We start from the raw sequence: 20,942 nt of genomic DNA, 5'->3' as shown, positions 1-20,942 counted from the left end.
GTCCAGGCAGCATCCTGGTAAACCTCCTCCTGAACCCTCTCCAAAGCATCCATATCTTTCCTATAATAGGGCGACCATAACTGGACGCAGTATTCCAAGTGCGGTCTAACCAAAGTTTTATAGAGCTGCAACAAGATCTCACGACGCTTAAACTCAATCCCCCTGTTAATGAAAGCCAAAACACCATGTGCTTTCTTAACAACCCTGTCCACATGGGTGGCCAGTTTAAGGGATCTATGTATCTGCACACCAAGATCCCTCTGTTCCTCCACACTGCCAAGAATCCTATCCTTAATCCTGTACTCAGCTTTCAAGTTCGACCTTCCAAAATGCATCACCTCACATTTATCCAGGTTGAACTCCATCTGCCACCTCTCAGCCCATCTCTACATCCTGTCAATGTCCCGCTGCAGCCTACAACAGCCCTCTATACTGTCAACGACACCTCCAACCTTTGTGTCGTCTGCAAACTTGCTGACCCATCCTTCAATCCCCTCATCCAAGTCATTAATAAAAATTACCAACAGTAGAGGCCCAAGGACAGAGCCCTGTGGAACACCACTCACCGCTGACTTCCAGGCAGAATATTTTCCTTCTACTACCACTCGCTGTCTTCTGTTGGCCAGCCAATTCTGTATCCAGACAGCTAAGTTCCCCTGTATCCCATTCCTCCTGACCTTCTGAATGAGCCTACCATGGGGAACATTCTCAAATGCCTTGCTGAAGTCCATATACACCACATCCACAGCTCAACCCTCATCAACTTTTCTAGTCACATCCTCAAAGAACTTGATAAGGTTTGTGAGGCATGACCTGCCCCTCACAAAGCTGTGTTGACTGCATTTAATCAAGCCATGCTCTTCCAGATGGTCTTAAATCCTATCCCTCAGAATCCTTTCTAACACCTTGCACACGACAGATGTGAGACTTGTTCTATTGAAATGTCATCTGCAAACTTAGCAGCAACCCCCTTTGGACGACAATACCATTAGTTTCTTTGTCCGGATTGCTAATGTATAACGTGAATGGCTGTCGTCTGAACTCTGATGACTGCGGAACTCCTGTAGTTGCTGGCTGCCATCCTGAAAAAGACCCTTTTATTCCCACTTTCTGCATTCTGCCAGTTAGCCAATCCGCTATCCATGCCAGTACTTATTCTCGAACACCATAAGCTCATTTTTTATTTTGAAGCCTCCTGTGTGTCACCTTGCCAAAGGCTTTCTGGAATTCCAAATAGGTAAAGTTCAATGGCTCTCTTTGGTTTTAACTCACTGGTTACATTCCCAAAGGATCTAACAGAGACCTTCCCTTGACAAAGTAGTGTTTTCTCAGCCCAGTTTACCATGTACTTCCACGTATTCTCCGGTCTCATCCTTCATAATAGACTCTAAAATCTGACCCACTGACCAGTGCCAGGCTAACAGGTCTATAATTTCTCGTCTTTTGCCACCCTCCATTTTAAACAGGGGTGTTATGTTTGCCATTTTGCACTCCTTGGGACCCACCCTGACTCCAGTAATTCCTGAAAGATCACCAATGCCTGCATGGTCTTCTCACTTATCTCCTTCAGAACTCTTGGAGGCAGTCCATCCGGTCCATGTAATTTACCATCTTCTCGGAATTATACAATTCCTACAGTGCGGAAAGAAACCATTGGGTCTGCACCACCTCCGCAAAGAACATCCCACCAAGACCCAGCCCTGTACTGTTTCCCCGCAAGCTCACATTTGCCATGGCTGATCCATCTTGCCTGCACATCTTTGGACTGTGGATGGAAATCAGAGCACCTGTCCGAGACGTGTGCAGACATGGAGAGAATGTACAAATTCCACACAGACCCTTCAGCTTCCCCTGTACCTTCTCCTTAGTGATGGCCACCACACTCACTTCTGCTTCAGACTCCCTTAAAGGTCTAATACTGGTGCCTTCCAACCTGAAGACTGATGCAAAATATTTGTTCAGTTCCTCTGCCATTTCTTTGTTTCCCAACACTACTTATTTGGCCCCTCTTGAAATTTCCTTTGGATTTTCAGGGGTGTTTTACAATAACAATATCTACTTTATTGTGTTGACAAATGGATTGTTTAGATCATCACAGAAACAATAAGAAAAATTCATCAGTCCTCTCATTTAACAATTATATATATATATTAATATCACAATCAATGCATTTCCATCAGGTAAGTACATAGCTGGAACTTTCTAACCTGGCGTTTTCATTTTTCATTTCTCAGATTTCACTCTCAGACAGAACAGTTGATGTTGACACACTGTTCATTAAAAATAACATCCACTGTATTTTTCCCCATGTTGTAGCTCGTGGACTTGTGTAACCTTAACGTATAGAGTCCATGTTCATTTTCAAGGAAGTTATTACTTTAGTGATTTCAGGTGTTACATTCAGAAGGGTACCATGCTGCAATTCTAGCCTGCTGTTTGCAGAGTAATCCCAATGTGGAAGATTTTGAAAAGTATGTAAATTTCCCTAATTTACCTGTCTTTGCAATCCAAACTGATAGACACCACGGTCCAGATTTCTGTTGTTCACAAGAATGCCTGTTTATGACAACTGCGTAGATTCTAGCATCAGACAGATATTTACAAAGATTGGACACATATCTGTACGAATTAAAGCTGTCAAACCCCCTGTAAACTCATCTTGCTGCAGACAAACATCGAGGGGAGAGGGATAAAACATGGATATTATAGGTGTAAAAAAAAGGCAAAGTAGGCTGTTCACTGGTCCCTGTTCACAGGATTTGCGAAGATGATCTTGAGGATATAAAACAAATGAATAAATATCGCACAGTGACTTATTATCTTTTGCAACAAGTGTTGATGATATGGCATTTCTGTGATCATAAAATAGAACATTGTCCAATTTCCTAAGAGCATTACTGCAGTTTTCATTTGTATTCTCCATTTCGGGAACATACTTAATTGGTACTTTACTGACTAAGTGACCTTCGCTCATCTACAGTGTTCGGTTGCAAACAGCCAATATTTTATTATTCTAATTTAGTAACTTAGGTTTGGAATTTTGTCATGGAAATGTATTTCACTTATGCTACTCTGCGTAAACACACAACTACCGCAGTTAATAAAAGAAAGAACTGCATTTATGTAGCACATTTTATGGTCTAAGGCATAAAAAGTACTCTATAGGCAGCTAAACTACTTTTGAAATGCCGTCATTGATGCAGCATAAGAAAATGTGTAGTGTTTAAAATAGTCAGAAGTAAAGAAATATGAAATGAAGAAATCATAAATAGTTAAAAAAATGAAATTATGAATATGAAGAAATATAAAATCTTCAGTCCCTTGCGAGTGGAGACATAGAATCAGGAGATGTAGAGTCAGTATGGAGCCTATCAGGGAGGAGGCAATTCTGGATCTGGTGTTGTGCAATAAACCGGATTTGATCAGGGACCTCAAAGTAAAGGAGCCATTAGTAAAGGTAGTGACCGTAATATGATCATTTTTAATCAGCAATTTGAGAGGGAGAAGGGAGAATCGGAAGTGTCAGTATTGTAGGAACTATGGAGCAATGAGGGAGGAGCTGGCCAAAGTTCAATGGTTCAATACCGTAGCAGGGATGGCAGTGGAACAACAATGGCAGGTATTTCTGGATATAATGCAAAAGGTGCAGGATCAGTTCATTCCAAAGAAGAAAAAAGAACCGAAGGGGAGGCAGGGGTGGCTGTGGTTGACGAGGGAAGTTAAGGACTCTATAAAGATAAAAGAGAAGAAGTATAACAGAGCAAAGATGAGTGGGGAAGCCGGAGGACTGGGAAGCTTTTAAAGAGCCACAGAAGATAACTAAAAAGGCAATACGCAGAGAATAAAATGAGGTACCAAGGAAAACTGGCGAAAAATATAAAGGAGGATAGTAAAAGCTTTTTTTAGGTATGTGGAAAAAAAATGGTTAAGACGAGAATTGGCCCTTGAAGACAGAAACGAGTGAATTTATTTAATGGGAACAAGGAAATGGCAGAAGAGTCGAATAGGTACCTTGGATCTGTCTTCACTCGAGAAGACAGAAGCAATCTCCCAGATGTAATAGTGGCTGAAGGACGTAGGGTAATGGATGAACTGAAGGGTATTTACATGAGGCAGGAAATGGTGTTGGATAGACGGTTGGGTCTGAAGGCTGATAAGTCCCCGGGACCTGATGGTCTGCAATCCAGGGTACTTAAGGAGGTGGCTCTAGAAATCGTGAACACATTGGTAATCATTTTCCAATGTTCTGTAGATTCAGCATCAGTTCCTGCGAATTGGAGGGTGGCTAATGTTGTCCCACTTTTCAAGAAAGGAGGGAGAGCGAAAACAAGAAATTATAGACCGGTTAGCGGGACGTCAGTAGTGGGAAAGATGCTGGAGTCAATTATAAAAGATGAAATTACTACCATTTGGATAGCAGTAACGGATAGGTCAGAGTCAGCATGGATTTACAAAGGGGCAATCATGCTTGACTAATCTTCTGGAATTTTTTGAGGACATAACTATGAAGATGGACAAGGGAGAACCAATGGATGTCGTGTACCTGGACTTTCAGAAAGCCGTTGATAAAGTCCCACACAGGAGATTATTGAGCAAAATTAGGGCACATGTTATTGGGAGCCAAATACTGAGTTGGATTGAAAATTGGCTGGCTGACAGGAAGCAAAGAGTAGTGATAAATGGGTCCCTTTCGGAATGGCAGGCGGTGATCAGTGGGGGACCGCCAGGTTCGGAGCTGGGACCGCAGCTATTTACAATATACATTAATGATATAGATGAAGGCACTAAAAGTAATATTCGCAAATTTGCTCCTGACACACAGCTGGGAGGCAGTGTGAAATGTGAGGAGGATGTTATGTGAATGCAGGGTGACTTGGACAGGCTCGGTGAGTGGATGGATGCATGGCAGATGCAGTTTCATGTGGACAAATGTGTGGTGATCCACTTTGCTGGCAAGAACAGGAAGGCAGATTACTATCTAAATAGAGTCAAGTTGGTAAAGGGGAAGTAAAACGCAATCTAGGTATTCTTGTACATGAGTCAATGAAAGCGAGCATGCAGGTACAGCAGGCAGTGAAGAAAGCTAATGGCTTAGAAAGATGAGAGGAAGTCTGATTGAGACGTATAAGATTATTAAAGGATTGGACACTCTGGAGGCAGGAAGCATGTTTCTGCTGATGGTTGAGTCCAGAACCAGAGGACACAGTTTAAAAATAAGGGGTAGGCCATTTAGAACAGAGTTGAGGGAAATCTTCTTCACCCAGAGAGTGGTGGATATGTGGAATGCTCTGCCCCAGAAGGCAGTGGAGGCCAGGTCTCTGGACAGTTTCAAGAAAGAGATGGATAGAGCTCTTAACCGTTGATTCCACTATCTTTATGGGGATAAGGCAGGGACAGGATACTGATTGTGGATGATCAGCCATGATTATAATGAATGGTGGTGCTGGCTCGAAGGGCTGAATGGCCTTATCCTGCACCTGTTGTCTATTGTAAAAGTTAATTGTATAAGAATGATTAAGACAGTCCCATATTTCTGGTGTTGGCAGCTTGTTCAGAGAGGGAAAACAACATGGTTGATCTTGATTCTGCTCCTATTTGTTACACAGAAGCCTCTTCGAGCAACAATTCTTGAATGTTGATGGGACGTTGAAACACAGGTAGATTATCGTGATCACTTGTTGAAAATGGATAGCAGCTAGTAGTTCTCTTTCCTCTCAACCACTGACCAGTAGGCAATGGTCAAACAGTACCTAACCCAGAGGCCACAAGCTCCCCTGAGACATGATGTCAGTTGAGCCTCATGAATAACAACCTGCAGATGGACTATCTGTAGATTAGACGTGGTATTAAATCCCACATATACTGCTTTCAACCATTTCAATCGAAGTGTTTATTACTCGTTGCATCGAAACAGATCACACAAACTGAAATGGCATATGCACAAATACCAACTTACAAGTTCTATATCATGGCATTTTGTTCAAAGTTGTATTTATAAAATGATAGGGTGAAGTATAATCTTCACATCATATTAAGATGCGAAAGAAATCTATGGAAGTGAGAAATTTGTTTTTTGATTCAATACATGTCTGACAAATGACAATTCAAAGAGATCTTTGTTTCAGCTGGAGTGGGTAGTGGAGTCGGCCTCATTAGGGGCATTTAAGTGACTATTAGACAGGCATATGGATGGTAATATAAGATAGGGGTGGAGGTTAGATGGACCTGAGGTTTCGGATAAAGGTTCGGCACACCATCGTGGGCTGAAGGGCCTGTACTGTTCGATGTTCTATGTATCTTATGCTGTGTTCAAATGAGTCAAGTCAGTCAGTGACATTCTGCAACTTCCTTTTCCAGGCGTATGAGTGGAAGAATCAGAGTGCTTTCTTTGAAAATTTGTCTTGATGTGTCGATCCAAGGGTCATCTGGAGGAAATATACAAGTGTCAGTTCTAAATCTGTCATTGCTGATACACATGTAAACTGTAGGTTTAACTGGAGGTAAACTTTGTTTAACAAACTAGCACACTCAATAAACTGACAAAAATTATATACCAGATGTTTACTGTATTCTCATAATCTCTGTGATGTCTGGTGAGGGTGCAAGTGAGAAGGCTCTCTGCCAGTAAGTTTTAGTTAAGGCAAAGTTGCATCATTACTCAAGTTATTTATGCTGCAGATGAAGTATAACAATGATGCGTATATCCCATGCATCATGTTCCTATTATTGAGTGTGTGTTTTTTGTGTGTGTGGACCGATTGATCAAATGGAATTGTTGATTATTCAGCACATTCTTGGTACCACAGGTGCTGTTTAACAAAAGGTTTGCTGGATTAGTATATTTCTGTATTTAGTCACTGCCACTATGAATGTTAAGTCATAACTTGGTCTGTGCAGATCGTGCACAGTACATTCCTGCAAGATAAAGGATGCGCTACATATGTATGATGCTATTGTTTCTCAAAGGCACTAACCTTAGCTGCTGTTTTTGTTACCAATAATGTTTTCGTCATTAGAATACTGGGAAAAATATTCAGAAGTGCTGTATGACTCTACTGCTCACTTGCAGCAGTGATAACACTTAATGTGAGGTCATGTTTTTGCCCATTTGTTGTGCTGTTTGTCAACAATGTATCTCACAACTAATGGGCATATTTTATTGAAAGCTGGTACATACAGATATGGTCCAAGGAAGAACTGATTAGTTTATGCCAGATCCAGATTTATTTCTCTATTTTTTAAATCATCAGTTAAAATTGGTCGGATAGGCAAATGATCATCTTTCTAGAATATTGTTGATTGATTTAGAATGTTGTGGATTGTGTCAGCCCTGATAGTAGAATTTGTCATAACTATCAAAATATGAGCAGATTTTTGAGAGCAGATTATCAAATTGGCCTGAAGCTTTCTCAGTGAGGTGGAAGCTTCTAATAAAAGGATTTATTTTATCAACCTTGCATTTACAAAGAATCAGTCAAGTGGAGAAATGCCTCCAAGAAAAGCTGTGTAATTATAGACTCAAGGATATTTTTTGCAAAGGAGGAGGCCATGCGGTCTGTCGTTAGTGCACTGCTCAACAAAGATCTGTGTACATTGAACTCACAGTACATTGATTTCCTTTTTGATTGTTTGGCCCATAGCCCTGGAGCCTACGGCAACACAAGTGAACATTTAAATACTGCTTAAATATTCAGACACTTTCTGAATCAGTCACACTTTTTCAGTCAGTGAGCTCAGGACTCCCACCACACTCGGAAAATAGGTTCTCCTCAACTCCCCTCCTCGCCTTTTACCTGTGAACTTCAATCTGTGTCCCCTGTTTATTGACATGTCTACGAATGGAAAAAGCAGCTTCCAGTTATCCTTTCTATGCCCTTCAAAATCTTAAGCCACCATTCGTGGCTTCAGAAAGGACTGTAATGTTTGACTTTTTAAACTTTTGTTTTTATTTTTCTACTGTTATACTAAGAAGACTGTAGTGCTGAACTTTTAAACTTATTCATTTATTTTTAGAACATAGAGCACAGCACAGTACAGGCCCTTCAGCCCACGATGTTGTACCGAACTTTTACCCTCATCCTAAGGTCTATCTAACCTCCACCCCTACCTTATAATGTCATCCATGTGCTTGTCTAATAGCCGATGAAATGCCCCTAATGAGGCTGACTCCACGACCCTCTCCGGCATTGCATTCCACTCCCCTAAGACTCTGATTAAAGAAAGATGGATAAATTTTCTACTTCTGCAACTAAAATTTCGTACCTCGGTACTTTGTCCCTGAGGTGGCACCGTCTGAGGTGGCATTGTACTCTTGTACGCTGTATTGAATACATGTGATAATAAAACCTAAATCTAAATCTAATGCATAGCAGGACACTGGGAAGCTTAGAGGAGAAAAGGGATCCTGGGGTGATTGTTCATAAATTCCTGAAGAGGTCAGGTCAGGCTAGTAAGGGTTGTTACAAAGACATATGGGACATCTCCCTTTATCATTCATGGCATTGATTGTAACAACGGGGAGGCCACTTTGGAGCTGTTTCAAAGTTTGGTTAGGCCACAGCTGGAGTCGTGAGTGGCGTTTTGGTCACCACCCATTAGGAAGGATGTGATTTCACTGGAGGGAATGAAAAGTATTTTGCTAGTGTTGGAGCATTTTAGCTGTGAAGAAAGGCTGGAAAAAGTCAGATTATTTTCTGTGAAGCAGAGAAGGTTTGCGGGTTGAGTGGAGGTCCTGATAGAGGCATATAAGAATATGAGAGGTATAGATAGGTTGAGCAGAAAGCATTGTTCCCCTTAGTTAAAGCATCAATAACGGTAGGGCATAATTTTCAAGAGAAAGACTGGAAATTTAGAGGAGGTTTGAGGAAAATCGTTTTCATCCAGAGTGTGGTGAAGGTCTGGAATGCATTGCCTGGGAGGGAAGTTGAAACAGGAAACCTCACAACTTTTGAAAAGTACTTGGATGAGCACTTGAAATGTTGTAATATTTAAGAGAATGGTCCAGTGTGTAAAAATGGGACTCGTATATGTCGCAGTGTATTTTCAGAGGTACATCCTTAGTGGGCCGTGGGACCTCTTCTGTACTATATGATTCCATGAGAACCCCCAGCCCAGGCAGCATCTTGGTTTTTCAGTAATCTCCAGGATCACACCCTTCATAGTGTGATCCCCTGCCTTGTTAGCCCTCCCAAGTTGGTTAGATCACACTTTTCCTGGTTGAGTTCCAATTGCTGTGCCCAGCTGACCAGTCTGTTGATCTCCTCCTGAAGTTCATCCTTCCTGTCTGTCAACCAATTTTGGATCCAGTGTGCCACTTTGCCTTTGATCCCATGGCTGTTATTTACATGACCATTCCATCGATATCCTCCTCACTAAATTAGTCATTCGCTAGCGACGCGGTCATACACACTGTGTTTAAGCCCAAACGATGAATCGAGTTGACAAATTTCAAGGGTCCTTGTGGCAAGCACTGCACAAGCCCAATCAAAGCACACATCCTGTCACATAGATATCCCTCTACCATCAATCACCCTGTGCTCTCTGCCTCAGCCAGTTTTGGCTCCAGTGTGCCTCTTTGCCTTTGATTCGTTGACTGTTGTTTTCTTGATCAGTCTGCCAAGGGGTCTTTACTAAGTCCACATCGAATGCATAAGCTCATCAGCTTTCCAACATCTCCTCAAAAAAGGATCAAATTTCTGAAATATGACCTCATCTTAACAAATCCATCCTGACTATCCCTGATTAATTCATGCAAGTACATTCTACCCCTAAGAATGCCTCTTTGTAGCTTCTCCAGTGCTGAGATTATTCTGACTGGCCTTTAATTTGCTGGTCTGTTCCTCTCTCTGTTTGTTAATAGTAGAACAATGTTCATAGACCTTCATCACTTCATTTCTGATTGGCAAGGGTTTGAAAATTGCTGCCAGGGGCCCAGATATCTCCTCCCTCACTTCCCTTGCGAGCTGGTATACATTTCAGTTAGGCCTGCGGATGTATCCACTTGTAAAGTTGCTAAACCAGCTGCGTCTCCCTGTGTCTTTACCTCTGATGTTCCTAGGCCCTCTGCCCTGATATCTATACTTGCAGTGTCCTTTTCCATTGTAAAGATTGACACAAAATATTCATTGAGGGCAGTGCCCATGTTTTCCAGGTCCACACAAACTGTACATCTCTGTGAAACGAATGAGGAGATATTCGAGAGGTTTGAGATTTACAATCAAGAAAGAAATTGACCAAATGACTTCCTTGGACAACATACATTGTCCATTGTTGTAAACAAACAGAAGTTTTTGTTTCCACAGTTGTTTGCAAATAGCCAATCAAGATCATAAAATAATGTTTTAAGATAATTTACAAAGCAAGGCAATTGAGGAAGATGTATTGGATGTATTGAACTCTCAACTACCTCTCTTAAGTTTAGGAATATCAATATTTTTCTTCTGAATAACTTTTGCAGATCTCTTCAAACAAGTAGCTGAACCCACAGATTTATGTGACCAACGAAGCCTGAGCCTTTTGCTTCACAATGCAGTCCAGATCCCTCGGCAGCTCGGTGAGGTACCTTCATTTGGAGGCAGAAACATTGAACCAAGTGTCTGCAGTTGCTTCCAACATGTAAGTGTGCTCTGCGCCAATTCAATAGGTCAAGCGGGTCTACTTGCCAGTGTGAATTTTGTGCTCATTTTCGGTTTGAATTAGTTCCAGAGGCCAACATGTACCACGACTAATCCAAGGCTATCATGTTTATAAATAGTCAATGTTTTTATTAAATTAATGATTAAAAACAATGTCAGAAACCCCAGTGATAGTGTATTAGATATCACTGAGGATAGCGGATGTAAACTTGACATAATAAGTCATGCAGCTGATCTTTTATTTCCCTCTCGGGCCAGAACAAAAACAGAGATTGATATTAAACACTTTGTAGAGTGGGTGAGATTGGAGCCTCGATCCATGGTCTGGCTGCCTGTTCTACACCATGTGGCAGCTGCTGAAACTGCAAAACATCAGGCGAAGTGTAACATCTGCAAAGAGTACCCATTCGTAGGTTTCAGGTGAGATGTGCAAACCAGCAGAAAGTTAGTGGGAGTTAGTTTTTAAAGAAAGCTTTAACTTTAGATGTTCTATTAGAAACTCGATCAGTCAACAACACAACTGAAATCATCAAAAATCCCAACAAACTCATGGACCAGAGAAGTAATTAGGACAAATTAAGTATCAACTTCTTTAACTTAATTTTTTGTGAGAGGTGAGTGCTGCATGCTTTTGGTATTTTGTTCACCGTTGCATTGATCACAGACACTGTGGCTCAGAATGGATTGTGACTTGACTTCCGGTTGGTTCTGTAATTTGCAATTATTGAGAATTTACAGAAAGGCCTTTTTATTAGTCCTGTAATCAGTGTGTGTGCATCCTATGAAAGTGATTGCTGTGTTGTTGCTAAATGATCGATAAAACTTCTTGTCCATAATTAGTAAATTAAATTGCATATTTGGACAGGATTTCTAAGGGGTAAATTGACCCTTTTCAGTTAACTATTCTCCTACATTTCTAAGATTGGCCATCTTGGAGAAGGTGCGTGTTACTGCCATTGATCTGATCAAACAACTCCCTGTCTAAGAAGAACTGGAGTGAGACCCCAACTGTGGATGAAACTATGACTGCCATAACTAAGTAAAGAGCAACAGCGACCCGGAGTCAATTGAATTCCATCTGAAGCTTGAGGAATGGTGGCCTAACTCTGAAGGCCAAGATCTGTTAGCTTTTCATGGACTATGAGGAACAGGGCAGGATTTCACAAAATCTTTAAGATGCCATATCTTATACAAAACTGAAGGAGAAATGTCAGATTGCTCAAAGAACCATGGGATCACCAGCCTTTCCATTGCTGGGAAGATTCTGGCAAGGTTACTTCTGAATAGGTTTATACCACCATGGCGAATGAAAACCTTCCATGCGAAGGGAACTTTGTGAAAATGTTGGAGACAGAGCAGGACTAATTTACAATAATGATTCCAGGGTTGAGATATCTCATTATGAAAATTGATTAGAGGAATTAGGACAGCTTTCCTCGAAGATGCTGAGACTTAGAAGAGATTATTTTGAATCTTGCAAAATCATTTGAAGTCTGGTCAGAGTAGACGAGGGGAAGACTTTCCTACTTGTGACAGAATTGAGAATAAGATGCAGAGGTTTGAAGTGATTGACTAAAGAAGTAACTGCAGTGTAAGAAATAGCTTTATCACAGTCTATAGAATGCATTACCTAGAGGAGGCAGTTTCAGTAAAAGATGCAAGAAAGCATTAGTTGATTAATTAAAGAGAAATAATGTGCAGGTTAAGGAAAAGGCACTAATTTGTGACATGTATTTGGAGAGCTAGTTCAAACATGATGGACCAAATGGCTTCCTTTTACTGTGATTTGAACCTAAAATTCATTAAAAGTAAAGTGTAATTGGCTCTGGGACACGGTGGAAAAGGATAAGGTAAACAGGACGTGTGTGATCGGAGACTTGATAGTTGGAGGGGCAGATAGGAGATTTTGTAGCCGCAATCAGGAATCCAAACACAGAACTTGCATGAATGAACAAAGAAGAGGAATCGATTCAGTTGCCTCCAGTGAAGACTGTGACCACACCTTCACCCGCTGTGGGAGAATCTGCCTGATATGAATGAACCAACCACCAATAGGTCCGCAACCAATAAGCACAACTTTCCTCGCGTGTTCATCCAGTGCGAAGCACCAAGAGGAAGGCAGCCTTTTTCCTACATTTTGTCAGCTTGACCATTTGGGAAGAGAGCCCCCCTTCTCTGACATTCTGTTCTATAAAGATCAAATGTATTGGTTCCTGATGTTGCGTGAGGCCAGTGAACTTCCACAATTCTACCACACTGTTGCTTCCAAATCTATTTCTTTCCTTACCATCTCCTCAATGTTTCATCTTCTCAATCTACCGTCTGTCTGTATTTCTTCCGACTGTTGTTCAGAAAAGTAATTCCTTTCATCCCTTTCACTTCCAAATTATGTTTGTTCCTCACGGAAACTGGTATTCTGCTTCAGTTTATCTATTGCCTTGAAAATTCTGGACTAATCTGTAATTGACAGTGAGTTTCCTGTTAGCAGTGCTATTTATAAGAGGATTAACTGAACTTAACCACTTCAGTGCATAATTTAATATTGCCTTGCATAGCTCCAAAAATTTTAAGAGCCTGCTGTTTGTACTTTTATGTTGGTTTTCATGGCTATTTAGTTTCTGCTCATACATTTATGACTGCTTGCTGAGTCTCAGAGTTTGGCTTCATGACAGGAATCTGAAGGCAATATTCTTTGTTTTGCACCATCTCATCATATTGATGACCTGCATTCTGTATGCAGTTCCATCCATTCATCTGTTGATAATTTCACACGACATTGATTAAGTCCTTCCATTTCATTATGACATTTTCCATTCTTGCAAGGGATTTGGCTATCACCGGTGAAGTTATCATTTGTTGTCCTTCGCTAATTGCCGTTGAACTGAGTGGATAGCTGGGCGGGTGGTTCAGAGCTACCTACATTGCTGTGGCTCTGTAGCCACATGTAGATCAGATGGGGTAAGGATGATCGAATACTCCCCGAAAGGACAAGAGTGGATCAGATGGATTTTTACCAACAATTGTTGATAGTTTCATGATAGCGTTACTGGAAATGACTTTTAGTTCTGGGTATTTTTGTAATGAAATGTAAATTTGACCAGCTACAGTGTTTGAACATGAACCTACATTCTCCAGAGCATCAGCCTGGGTCTCTGGATTTTTAGTTCAATGTATTTGCCACTTGCCCACTGTCTCTCAGCCATTATTACAGTTAATTTCTTGGCTTTTTTTTCTCTTTGCTTGGAGAACTTCCCTTCTGCCGTCTGAGCTGAAAATGTGTATCCTCCTCGTTTATTGTGGCCTTTACAGCTTCACATGTTACAATCGCTGCTCGTCAGATTTACCTTTTCCAGGAAGATTCTGGCAAGGTTACTTCTAAATAGGTTTATGCCACCGTGGCAGATGAAAACCTTCCATACAATGGGAACGTTGTGAATACGTTGGATGCAGAGCAGAAGCAATTTACAATAATTCCAGGGATGTGATATCCCATTATGAAAATCGACTGGGGGAGTTGGGACAGTTTTCCTCGACTTTGCTAGCATTTGTTTCTCCCCACATAATTTGCCGTTTCTTCAAAATAGAAAAAAATACATAATTTAACTACTTAACTTGCATTCCTTCGATGGTTAAAAATATCCAAACAAAAATGAACATTTCTCTTACTACTTGTTCTTCCTTTATAGGTACCGCAGCCTCAAACACTTGAATTATGACATGTGCCGAAGCTGTTTCTTTTCGGGGCGCACGTCAAAGGGGCACAAGTTACATTACCCAATGGTGGAGAACTGCACTCCAGTGAGTAATATATTATTCCACTTGATAGAATTGTTCCAATCTGTCGAAACTTAGGGATTTTACCATTTAAATACAATCTTCCCTCAAAGTTGAAGTAGTTTGCTAAAATGATAAAAGGCCAACAGCTTAAATCAGGCTTCAATACCAGGAATACAATATTGTGCAGAAGCTCTTTGATGTCAAGTTGAGGCTCAAGGAGGGATATGTCATCATGCCCACCCTTTTCTCCAACTTTGTCGCCACCATTCTTAATCTCATCAAGAACAAGCTTCCCAGTGACTTGGATAGGATGGATGGAAAACCTTTTCACCTCAACCACTTAAAATCACAGAAGAAAATGACACTGACCTCGCATATGGAACTTCAGTATGTGGTTCACAATGTCATTTCCACTCTCAGAAGTCTTCAAATCTCCCTTCAGGCTTTTGCAAAAGTATCCTTGAAAAGATCCTTGAGTTCAAGGCATGCATCGTTCAGCCTCTCCTATATGACTGTGAAACCTGGATAACATCCAGCTGCCACTTCAAGACCCTTTCAGCACAGTTTTGTCATGGATTCTCCACATCAGCTAGGAGGAAAAACCTCCTAGCATCAGCATTGACGCCATGATGATTTGAAACAAACCCCATTGGGCTGGCCATGTACTTGGGATGCCTAAGTTATGACTACCAAAGTAAATTTTTGCCAACTGATTTCAAAGACCTTGAAATGTTCCTTCAAGAAATTCTACATCGAGGTCAAAGTATGGGATATCCCCATTCAGAAGAAACCAACTTGGGGGAATCTCCTGTCTGAAGACACATACTTCTTTATGAACACAGGCAAGAAGTTGAAGTGTGGGAAAGGAACTGGAGAAAGGAATGCTAGTGTTCTCAAGGCCAAGACCACTTCCATCACCCTGAAAGACCTGCTAAACGTGTGGCTCTAGTTCAGGCTAATCAACCCGCACAGAGCTCATGACCCGTGATACGGAATTTCCTAGCTGGGCAATCATACTCATCAGCCAGTGATGGCTCTTAATATTGTGCAGAATATAATTTGATCTCAAACAAGTACTGTATGTAGCTTTGAGCATTGCTATGGAAAGACCAGGTTTTATAGAATAATCAGAATGGTGCAGCATGAGAAACTGGAATTAAGAGGAGGTAGGTGATACTTAATTTTTATTTGTTTCTGGGCCACTGGCATTGCTAACTGGGGCAGCATTTATTTCCCATCCTTAGTTAGCCTTGTAATTGTTGAATCATTGTAGTCCATGTGCTGTAGGTAGACTCAGTCAGTCGGGGGTGAATTTCCAGGACTTTGACCCAGTGATAGTGAAAGAACAGCAATATATTTCCAAGTTGAGATGGTGAGTGGCTTAGACACAGGGTCTTGTTGGTGGTGCTGTTCTCATATATCTGTTACCCTTGCCCTTGTAGCTGAAATTTGTCATAGGTTTGGAAAGTCCGATCTCAGGATCTTTTGCAGATTTCTCAGCGCATCTCATAGATGGTACACACTGCTGCTAATGAGCACTGGAGGGAGTAGGCTGCTTTTTCCTGGATGGTGTTGAACTTGTTGAGTGCTTTTGCATCTGCACCCATCTAGGCAAGTGGGGATTATTCCATCATTCTTCTGACTTGTTCCATGTAGCTGGTAGACAGGCTTGGGGAATCAGGAGGTGAGTTACTTGATGCAGTAATCCGAGCTTTGGGCCTGCTCCTGTAGCCACTGCATTTAAATAGGAAGTCCAGTTGAATTTCTGTTCACTGGTAAAACCCGGGATTTTGATAGCGGACAATTCAGTGATGGTTACACCATTGAATGTCAAGGGACAATTTATAGATTTTCTCCTACTGGAGATGGTCATTACCTGGTATTTGTGTAGTATAATTGCGACTTGCCACTTAGCAGCCCAAGCCGAGATATCGTTCTGGCCTTGTTGCATTTGGACATGGACAGGTTCAGTATCTGAGCAGTGGTGAATGATGCTGAATATTCTGCTATCACTGGTGAACATGCCCAGTTCTGACCTTATGATGGAGACAAGGTCATTGATAAAGCAGCTGAAGATGGTTAGGCTTAGGACTGTACCTTCAGGACCTCCTGCAGCTGACCTCCAACAACCAAAATGCCTCCCATTAGGAGAGGCGATGACCTAATGGTATTATGACTAGACTATTAATCCAAGCACTCAGGTAATGTTCTGAGGACCTGGTTCAAATTCCACGATGGCACATAATTCCAGATTTTCATTGAATTCAAATTCCATTAAGAGTCTAATGATGATCGTAAATCCATTGCCAATTGTTGGAAAAACCCATCTGATTCACTTATGTTCTTTAGGGAAGGAAACTGGGCTAGGCCTGGTGTGGCCTACATGGAACTCCAGATATCAGTTAGGCAATTTGGGATGGGCAATAAAAGCTGGTCTAACCAGCAATGCCCTCTTTCCCATGAAAGAATGAAAAAGCATCGTCCTCTGTGCAGATATTATTCGAACCAGTGGTGAGTTTCTGCTGGATTCCCATCAGCTGCAGTTTTGGTAGCGCTCCTTGATGCCACACTCGGTCAAATGTAGCCATCCTTAGCTCACCTCCGGAATTCAAGTCTTTTGACCATGTTTGAACAACAGCTGTAATGAAGTCAGGAACTGATGAGGTAGCAGAATTGAGGATTTTGTATAGGGATCTGAGGGATGTGGCAAATCGAGATTTCCAGCAAGAATTTGACCAGTTGCTGCATAAAAAAGTGAACCAGAAGGTTAGATCCAAGGGGATTAAGGGTAGAATATTGGTTTGAATAAAGGCCTGGCTAACTGACAGAAAGCTGAGGGTCAGGATAAATGAGTCTTTGTCTGGATGGTGAATTGTTACAAGTGGGGTGCTGCGGGCTTCAGTTCTCTGACCTCGACTATTTGTAACATATACAAATGATATGTAAGCAGAGACAAAGTGTAATGTAACAGAATGCATGGATGATTCTGAAAGAGGTGGGAAAACAGCCTGTGATGTGAAATAGAACATCCACAGCTGAATATTGATAGGCGAGGAGAATGGGCCAGAATCTGGCAGGTGGTTAATGTGGATAAGCATGAGGCTTGCCTATTTTGTCCAGGAAAAAAAGGGCAAATTATTATTTAAATGGAGGGGAGATTCAAAGTGTGTCAGTGCAAAGTTGTCTGGCTGTCTTTGTGCATGAATAGCTGAAAGTTGGTATGCGGGTTAGGCATAGCACAAGGAAGGCAGATGGAACTCTGGCATTTATCACAAAAGGACTGGATCATTAAAGTAACAAAGTGTTTTTCCGAACACATTGGGTGTTGGTGAGACCAGAGTCTTGTGTCCAGTTTTGATCCCCTCACTGAGGATGAATGCGTTTGCACTGGAGGCAGTTCGGAGGAGGTTGAACTGATTGATTCCAGGGATGAAAGGGCTGTCATATGAGAAGTGGCTGAGTAGCTTGGGCTTGTACTTGCTGGTGTTGGAAAGAATGAGCGGGGTGGTTCTGATTGAGGTATATAAAATAGTAAAGGGGATTGAAAAGATTGGCATTGAGCAAATGTTCTGCATTGTGGGACATTCTTAAACAAGAAGCTGTAGCTATCGAGTGAGGCATGGCATGTACAAAATAGAGACGAGGAGTGGGTTGTGAATCTATGGAATTCATTGCCCCTGAATGCAATGGAGGCAGCACCAACCGACCGATTCAAGAAAGAAATAAATATGTTTCTGATGAAAAATAGGGAGAAAGGGCCATGGGGAGCAGGCAGGAGAGTGGAGTTGAGATCAGGAAAAGATCAGCAACCACAACTAACAAGATAAGTCAAGGACAGGATGAAAGCAAAAGAAAAAGCATAAAATGTGTTGCGGTTAGTGGGAAGCCAGTGAATTGGGAAGCCTTTCGAAAACTGGCAGCGGACAGGTAAAAAGGTAATAAGGGGGAAGAAGATGAAATATGAGGGCAATATTAATGAGGGTAATATTAAAAAAATTGCAGGAGTTTCTTTCAGCTATAAAAGGTAAGAGAGAGGCAAGAGTACAAATAAAGAGAACAAAGAAAATTACAGCGCAGGAACAGGCCCTTCGGCCCTCCGAGCCTGTGCCGATCGAGATCCTCTGTCTAACCTGCCATCTATTTCCTAAGGGTCTGTGTCCATTTGCTCCCCGCCCATCCATGTACCTGTCCATAAGACCATAAGACATAGGAGTGGAAGTAAGGCCATTCGACCCATCAAGTCCACTCCGCCATTTAAATCATGGCTGATGGGCATTTCAACACCACCTCCCCGCACTCTCCCCGTAGCCGTTGATTCCTTACGAGATCAAGAATTTGTCGATCTCTGCCTTGAAGGCATCCAACGTCCCGGCCTCCATGCACTCTGTGGCAATGAATTCCACAAGCCCACCACTCTCTGGCTGAAGAAATGTCGTCTCATTTCAGTTTTAAATTTACCCCTCTAATTTTAAGGCTGTGCCCACGTGTCCTAGTCTCGCCGCCTAACGGAAGCAACTTCCTAGCGTCCACCCCTTCTAAACCATAGATTATCTTGTAAGTTTCTAAATCTCCCCTCAACCTTCTAAACTCTAACGAGGACAATCCCAGGATCCTTCGCCGTTCATCATACGTTAAACCTCCCATTCCAGGGATCATCCGTGTGAATCTTCGCTGGGCACGAACCAGGGCTAGCCTGTCCTTCCTGAGGTGTGGGGCTCAAAATTGGATACAGTATTCTAAATGGGGTCTAACTAGAGCCTTATAAAGCCTCAGAAGCACATCGCTGCTTTTATATTCCAACTCTCTTGAGATAAACGACAACATTACATTTGCTTTCTTAATTATGGACTCGACCTTCAAGTTAACTTGTACAGAATCCTGGACCACACTCCCAGATCCCTTTGCACTTCTGATTTGCGAATTTTCTCACCTATTAGAAAATAGTCCATGCCTGTATTCTTTTTTCCAAAGTGCAAAACCTCACATTTACTCACATTCAATTTCATTTCCTGGACCACTCTTCCAAACTGTCTAAATCTTTCTGCAGCTTCCCCACCTCCTCAGCACGGCCTGTCTGTCCACCTATGTTCGTATCATCGGAAAACTTCGCCAGAATGCCCCCAGTCCCTTCATCCAGATCATTAATGAAAATGGTGAACAGCTGTGGCCCCAACACTGAACCCTGCGGGACACCGCTCGTCACTGGTTGCCATTCCGAAAAAGAGCCTTTTAACCCAACTCTCTGCCTTCTGTCAGGCAGCCAATCCTCAATCCAAGCCAGTAGCTCACGTCGAACACCATGGGCCATCACCTCGTTCAGCAGCCTCCCGTGAGGCACTGTATCAAAGGCCTTTTGGAAGTCTAGATCGATCACATCTACTGGGTTTCCCTGGTCTAACATACTTGTTACCTCTTCAAACAATTCTAATAGGCACGACCTCCTCTGACTAAATCCATGCTGACTTGTTTTAATCTGACCCTGCACTTCCGGGAATTTAGAAATGTCATCCTTGACAATGGATTCTAGAATTTTACCAACTACCAAGGTTAGGCTAATCGGCCTATAATTTTCCATCTTTTGCCTTGATCCTTTCTTAAACAAGGGGGTTACAACAGCAATTTTCCAATCATTTGGGACTTTCCCTGACTCCAGTGAATTTTGAAAGATCACGACCAAAGCCTCCGCTATTTCCTCAGCCACCTCCCACAGAACTCTAGGATGTAGCCCATCGGGGCCAGGAGATTTATCAAATTTTAGACCCTTTAGCTTTTCTAGCACTTTCTCTTCTGTAATGCCTACCGTATTCAACTCTGCCCTCTGGCTCTCCCTAATTGTTGGCATACTACTCATGTATTCCACTGTGAAGGCTGACGCAAAGTACTTATTAAGTTCTTCAGCTATTTCCTTATCTCCCGTCACAGGCCTTCCTGAATCAATTTGGAGCGGCCCAATATCTACCTTTGCCTCTCGTTTGTTTCTTATGTATTGAAAGAAGCTTTGACTATCATTTCTAATATTACGAGCTAGCCTACCTTCATATATGATCTTCTCCTTCCTTGTTGCTCTCTTTGTTATCCTCTGTCTGTTTTTGTAGCCTTCCCAATCTTCTGATTTCCCAGTGCTCTTGGCCACTTTATAGGCTGTCTCTTTTTCTTTGATATATTTCCTGACTTCCTTTGTCAGCCATGGCTGTCTAATCCCACCCCAGATAATCTTTGTTTTCTTTGGGATGAACCTCTGTCCTGTGTCCTCAATTACACCTATAAACTCCTGCCATTGTTGGTCTACTGTCTTCCCCGCTCGGCTCTGCTTCCAGTCGATTTTCATCAATTCCTCTCTCATGCCCCTGCAATTACCTTTATTTAACTGTAATACCATTCCATCCGATTTTGCCTTCTCTCTTTCAAACTGCAGACCGAACTCTACTGTATTATGATCGCTGCCTCCTACGTGTTCCCTTACTTTAAGGTCCCATGTGAGATCCTGTCCAAGTCTTTGCTGAAATCTGTTTTCACTGCATCAATTCCCAT

The 20,942-nt window shown here is 42.0% G+C and overlaps 1 pseudogene; it reads left to right on the top strand.

Moving 5' to 3' along the window:
- The window catches only part of LOC132209067 (utrophin-like), a 90,433-nt pseudogene that overhangs the window by 55,006 nt on the left and 14,485 nt on the right, over positions 1–20,942 (top strand).

This window comes from Stegostoma tigrinum, unplaced genomic scaffold, assembly GCF_030684315.1.
Source record: "Stegostoma tigrinum isolate sSteTig4 unplaced genomic scaffold, sSteTig4.hap1 scaffold_64, whole genome shotgun sequence".
Classification (NCBI taxonomy): Eukaryota; Metazoa; Chordata; class Chondrichthyes; order Orectolobiformes; family Stegostomatidae; genus Stegostoma; species Stegostoma tigrinum.
The sequence above is the reverse complement of the archived record's forward strand: the minus strand, read 5'-3'. Positions and strand labels throughout refer to the sequence as shown.